This window comes from Gossypium arboreum, chromosome 8 (assembly GCF_025698485.1).
Source record: "Gossypium arboreum isolate Shixiya-1 chromosome 8, ASM2569848v2, whole genome shotgun sequence".
NCBI lineage: Eukaryota > Viridiplantae > Streptophyta > Magnoliopsida > Malvales > Malvaceae > Gossypium > Gossypium arboreum.
In genome coordinates, this window is record NC_069077.1 from 18,654,243 (window position 1) to 18,661,235 (window position 6,993).

At 37.4% G+C, this 6,993-nt stretch overlaps 2 non-coding genes across 2 annotated transcripts; one reads left to right on the forward strand and one right to left on the reverse strand.

Annotated features, from left to right (window-relative positions):
- Window positions 1-2,940: 2,940 nt before the first annotated feature.
- On the forward strand, window positions 2,941-3,051 carry LOC128279629 (small nucleolar RNA R71). Its single transcript, XR_008269828.1, has one exon. It is a non-coding gene; the product is annotated as a small nucleolar RNA R71 (small nucleolar RNA).
- Window positions 3,052-6,886: 3,835 nt separating this feature from the next.
- Window positions 6,887-6,993, reverse strand: LOC128280290 (small nucleolar RNA R71). The gene has a single exon (XR_008270470.1). It is a non-coding gene; the product is annotated as a small nucleolar RNA R71 (small nucleolar RNA).

Consider the following 6,993-nt stretch of genomic DNA (forward strand, 5'->3'; position numbering starts at 1 on the left):
AAAGAATATAACATAAACTAACAAATTCAAGAAGTGATCATGAATGTAGTTAAGTTAACCAATCCAGCCAGCTGAACAATACTCAACAGTTTAATCTAGATGATAGAAGTTTATATAGCAAATGACGTAAGAAAAGCATGATTATTTTCAATATGAAATGAATGAAATAGACTCTATGGGAACACAAGAAAGAATGAATGCAACAGAAAGCATTGACTAATAATGGCAAAGACTAAAAGCATATTTCTATAGTGAGAACTATGAATATTCATAAAAAAATTAGCCAAATAACACCATAAGAATCATAAAATTAGTAAAAGAGATGAAGAAAATAGAGAGAAAAGAGTAAACAAAAGCAATATGTTGGTGGGGCATGCCCGTGTGTCCAAATTTTTGCCTGTGTGTTTCACAATTGTTTAAATTTGGACGCGTTTGAGACTTACATACGTCTGTGCTCTTTGGGCTTGTTGGTGCACACGGTTGTGTCACACGACCATGTCCTACTTTGTTTGCTTCTCTCACACCCGTGTTCTAATCCGCACGCTCGTGTTGTTTTATTAGTCTTAAGCACGGGTGGTCGGCCAGGGCGTGTTGCACACTCGTGCTAAATTTTCAGTTTCAACCCTGGTTTCTAGACACAGGTGTGGCGCACGCCCGTGTTGGTTTGACAGACTCGCCCACGGTCATGTCACACGGTCATGGCCACTTATTGCATCTCGTGTTAAGGAAAAAAATTTCCCTGTTTTCGCACAGCCGTGTCGCACAGCTGTGTCTCCTCCCTTGGTGTGAGTAAGGCCTAAGGCACCCCCGTGTGCCCGGCCGTGTAGATTAGAAAACCTGTGTTTCAATGACTCAGTTAGTGATTAGATGTTAAAAACTAAAATTTTAAAGAGGTCAATACTGTTAGTGCTCGAGTTGCCTCCCGAGAAGCACTTATTTATAGTCTAAGCTCGATTTACCTTTCTGGTATATAGTCATGGTGGCGTGAGGAGTTTACACTCCTCATCCCTGCTATCAATTTTATCAACATAAGGTTTAAGACGAGTACTGTTTACCTTAAAATTGCTGAATTTGGGATGGATTACCTCGACTGTACCATATGGGAAAAAACTGAGTACCGTAAGAGGGATTGCTCCGTTAGGTTCAAAAGTGGCAATGCGAGGGTCTGTTGCATCTAGTAGTACTTTGTCTTCAACCTTTAGTTGATTTGGTGCGACGTTGAGATTGTCATGGCGTGGTTTTGGTTTATCGTGTGTCCTCGATTTATGTGTCGACCATCCATCTAGTTCCTCAATTTGTAGCCTTCGTTCTTCATAAAGAGGTCCTTTGTTGTTGCTTGAACATGGCTCATGTAGGTTCTTCAAACTTATTTCCTGCAAAGTAGGTTGTACCACATGGTCAATTTTAGTAGAATAATTTATACAACCACCTTTAAGTTTTGATGTGTTACTCGTATTACGAGTTTGAAGGGTGATTGTTTCGTCTCCCAAACGAAGTGTGAGTTCACCTGTACCAACATCAATTATTGTTTTAGCGGTTGCTAAAAAGGGCCTCCCTAAAATTAAAGGAACGTTACTATCCTCTTCTATGTCTAGAATAACAAAATCAACTGGGAATACAAATTTGTCAATTTTAACGAGTACATCTTCAATAATCCTTCTAGGAAATCTGATTATTTTATCGGCTAATTGAATACTCATCCTAGTTTGTTTGGGTTTCCCAAGACCTAGTTGCTTAAACATTTTGTAAGCCATAACATTGATACTAGCCCCTAAATCAGCCAAAGCATTATTAACATCTAGGCTACCAATTAAATAAGGAATCGTAAAACTCCCTGGATCTTTTAATTTGTTGGCCAGCTTATTCTACAGCATGGCTGAGCAAACCACATTTAGCTCCACATGTGACGCCTCATCCAACTTCCGTTTATTTGTTAAAAGCTCCTTTAAGAATTTGATTGCGTTTGGCATCTGCGAAAGAGCATCAATAAATGGTAAGTTAATATGTAACTTTAATAATTTAAGGAATTTACTGAATTGTTCGTCTGTGAGATCTTTCCTTGTTGCATTAGGATATGGCACATGAGGTTTTTACTCTTTACTTACCAGTTTCTTGTCATTGTGGTCCACCTCACCTTTACCTTTACTTAGCATAGTTTCTTGCCTCGGTTTTGGTTCAGGTGCAACTAACCCTTCCTTATCTTGAATGGTAATCGCATTGAGTTGCTCCCTTAGGTTAGATTCAGTGTTACTCGGTAGGCTACCTAGGGGTCGTTCAGATGTCAATTTAGTGAGCTGACTTATCTGAGTTTCGAGCCCTTGGATCGTTGATTCTTAAGTGCTGTCTCGATATTCTAAAAATGAGTTTTTGACACCGAGATGAATTTTGTTAGCATCTCCTCGAGGTTTGGCTTTTTCTCTTGTTGGTAGGGTGGTTGTTGGAAGCCTAGAGGTGGTGGTGGTCTCTGATTTCTTTGGCCTCCTTATGAAAAATTTGGGTGATTCCTCCAACCTGCATTGCAAGTGTTACTATAAGGATTATTTTGAGATCGAAGATTATTACCCATGTAATTTAACTGCTTGTTCTCTATGTTGTGGCCATAGGGTGGGTATGCTGAATTGCTTGATCCACCTCCACTTGCTTCGCACTGCATTACTGGTTGAACTGTGAAGAACCAAGAAAACCATTAATTTTTCTATTCAAAAGTTCTACCCGATTAGAGAGCATGGGGACTGAATCAAAGTTAAAAACGTCGACTGTTTTCGTTGGCTTTGTCCTCATGACTTGCCGCTGATAATTATTCAGTGAATCTCTTCTATAAATTCATAAGCATCCTCAGGTGTCTTATTATTGATGGTTCTGCTAGTGGCTGCGTCGATTATCTGTCGAGTCAAATGATTTAGGCCATTGTGAAACATTTGAACCTGTAGCCAGAATGGTAACCAATGGTGAGGGCACTTTCTCAACAGATCCTTGTATCTCTCCCATGCATCGTAGAGTGTTTTTAAATCCATCTACACAAAAGAGGAGATATCATTATGTAATTTGGTTATTTTGGCCAGCGGAAAATATTTGAATGAAACTTTTTTGGTTATTTGTTCCCAAGTAGTGATTGACCCTCGTGGTAACGAGTTCAACCATTGTTTAGCTTTATCTCTCAATGAAAAGGGAAACAATCGAAGGCGAATGGCATCTCAGAAACGCCATTGATTTTAAAAGTGTCGCAAAACTATAAGAAATTTGCCAAGTGAGCGTTGGGATCCTTGTCCTGCAAACCATCAAACTGAAAAAACTATTGAATTATTTGAATGGTGTTAGGTTTCAGTTCAAAATTATTTGCAGCAACAGCAGGCCTAGCTATGCTCGATTCAATTCCTGTTAAAGAAGGTTTAGCATAATCATACATAGTACGTGGAGTAGGATTCTGATTAGCAGCAATTACAGGAGGTAGCGAATTTTCTTGGTTTTTAGCCATCTCCTCGGTTGTGGTTGAAGTATCGTCCTCTTACTCTTCCTTTGTGTATCGTAAGCTTTGCTTTATTTCTCTTCGATTTCTGCGAACTGTGCGATCGATCTCACTATCAAGCAGTAATGGTCCCAACGGGTTTCTTCTAGTCATACACTATAAAAACCTGCCAGGAACGAATAAAAGAAAAATTAGAAAAGAAAAAAAAATTTAAATTGCAAATAAAGTAGAATGGTTAAAGTAATAAAAATCGAGTGTTCCTAATTTCCTAGTTCCCTAGCAACGACGCCAAAAACTTGATACGTGATATTGCGACAGGTTTTAAAAATTTATAATTAATCATTCTTGAAACTAACTATTATCACGATGAAGGCAAGTCTACCTATCGAACAATAGTATAGCTTTAGCAAGATAGGATTGTCGAACCCAAAGGAACCAAGAGTACTAGTAATTACTCTCTTTTTATTATCTAACCTAAAAATTAAGGGATTTGTTTATCTAGACTAATTAACTAAACTAAGGGTGCACAGAGAGAAAATTGGGAAAAAGCTTTTGGGAAAACTCGATTGATTAAGACAATACCCAAGGAAAAATCCACCTAAAGTTCACTTGTTATTTGACTCTGAATTAGTTGATTTATTCATTTGACTTGATCCGTAGAAATCCCTAAGTTATATTATTATCTCTCTCGAGACTAATGACGTCTAACCTTAGGTTGATTAATTGAAATCTCTTTCTAATTAATGCCCTAGTGTTGCATTAACTCGATCTATGGATCCCCTTATTAGGTTTCACCCTAATATGGTAAAATCTTATCACTCTATCTATAGGAGTGCAATCGACTCTGCTTAATTACAACAAATTTACTCTTAGACAGGGTCTATTCCTCTTCTGAATAATAGCATTAACTTGAATCAATATCCTGGAATATTAAAACAAGAATTAAGAACACATAATTAAGAACAAGTCAAATATTTATCATACAATTCAGATAATAATAACAAGATCCGTCTTATGTTTCATTCCCCTTAGGAATTTAGGGAGTTTAATTCATAATTATAGAAGAAAACATCTCAGAAGAATAATGAATACAAAACATAAAGAAAACCAAAAACCCCTGAATGGAAATTGAAGGGAGATCTTCAATCTTGACGATGAATCCGGCTTCTGAGATGGACTAATCAGCTTCCCTTGAGTAATTCCTTGCCTTCTACTCTTTGTGTCTCTTCTAAGTGCCTCCTCAGGTGTTTAAATAGGCTTTAGAATGCCTAAGAGCCCTCAAAAGTGGCCTTTTTCGAGTAGGACTATACTTGGGATCGATAGGTGATAAATCGTAATTTATACATATTTTTATCCCATGCTTAGCCCATTTATGAATGGTTTCTCCTTAGATTTGGTGAATTCGATGCTCCTAATCCTTTAATTTCATGTTTTATACTTAGGAGAGCAGAGGAGTGTAAAAATAGCGAGAAATGGGCCGAAAACGGAGAAAATAGACCCACGTAGGAAATCAACACGACCTGGACTTCCTCACACGAGCGTGTCACATGGGCGTGTCACACAGCCGTGTCCATTTGGCAGGATTGAAGCATGACTTACACGGGCAGACTACACGCTCGTGCCTATTCAACAGCCTTGACCACGGGCTGGAGCAATCGCATACGAACGTGTCACACGAGTGTGTCCCTGCCGAGCCCAACTATAGTCCTATTCAGAATAGGCCAATTTTTAGGGCTGTTAGGCATCCAAAAGCCTATTTAAACACCTGAGGAGGCATTTAATAAAAGGGATGCAGAGTAGGAAGCGAGGGATTACTCAAGAAAAGCCGATTGATCGATCTCAAAAGCCAGATTCATCATTAAGATTGAAGATCTCCCTTCAAGTTCCTTTAGGAGTTTTGGGTTTTCTTATGTTTTGTTATCTTTATGCTTTTGAGATGTTTTCTTTCATAAGTATGAACTAAACCCCCTAAATACCTAAGGGGAATGAAACCTAAGACAGATCTTGTTATTATTATCTAAATTGTATGATAAATATTTGACTTGTTCTTAATTATGTGTTCTTAATTTTTGTTTTGATATTCCAGGATATTGATTCAGGTTAAGCTCTTATTCAGAGGAGGACTAGACCCTGTCTAAGAGTAAATTTGTCATAATTAAGCGAAGTTGATTGCACGCCTAGAGATAGGGTGATAAGATTTTACCAGATTAGGGTGAAACCTAATAAGGGAATCCATAGATCGAGTTAATGCAATTCTAGGGTGTTAATTAGAAAGAGATTTCAATTATTCAACCTTGGGTTAGATGTTATTAGTCTCGAGAGAGATAATAATATAACTTAGAGATTTCTATGGATCAAGTCAAATGAATAAATCGTCTGATTTAGAGTTAAATAACAAGTGAAGTCTAGGTAGATTTTTCCTTAGGTATTGTCTTAATCAATAGAATTTTCCCAAAAGTATTTTCGAAATTTTCTTTCTGTGCATTCTTAGTTAGTAATTAGTTTAGATAACCAAACCTCTTAATTTTTAGGCTAGATAATAAAAAGGAAGTAAATACTAGTACTCGTAGTTTCTTTGGGTTCGACAATCCGATCTTGCTGAACTATAATACTGTTCGATAGTACACTTGCCTTAATTGTGATAATAAGTTAGTCTCAAGAACGATTCATTTATAAATTTTTAAAACCTGTTATGAATATCACGCATCAAGTTTTTGGAGCCGTTGTCGGGGAACTAGGATATTAGGAACACTCAATTTTTATTACTATAGCCATTGAACTTTTATTGCAACTTAAATTTTTATTTTCTTTTCTAATTTTTCATTTATTTTCTTCTGATAGGTTTTTCTAGTTTATGAACAGAAGAAACCCGTCAAGACCACTACTTTTTGAAGGTGAGATTGACCGCACAGTTCGTAGAAACCAAAGAGAAATAAGGCAAAACTTACGATACATAGAAGAGCAAGAGGACGATACTTCAACCACAACCAAGGAGATAGCTGAAAACCAAGAAAATCCACTACCTCCTACAATTTTTGCTGATCCATCCTGCTCCACGCACTATGTATGATTATGCTAAACCTAATTTAATAGGAACTTAATCGAGCATAGTTAGGTCTGCTGTTGCTGTAAATAATTTTGAACTGAAACCTAACACCATTCAAATGATCTACAGTTTGTTCAGTTTGATGGTTTGCAGGACGAGGATCCCAACGCTCACTTGGGAAATTTCTTAGAGTTTTGCGACACTTTTAAAACTAATGGCGTTTCTGATGACGCTATTCGCCTTCGGTTGTTTCGCTTTTTATTGAGGAATAAGACTAAACAGTGGTTGAACTCGTTGCCACGATGATCAATCACTACTTAGGAACAGATGACTGAAAATTTTTGTTAAAATATTTTCCGTCAGCAAAAACAGCCAAATTACGTAATGATATCTCCTATTTTGTGCAGATGGATTTAGAAACACTCTATGATGCATGGGAGAGATACAAGGACCTTTTGTGAAGACGCCCTCACCATGGGTT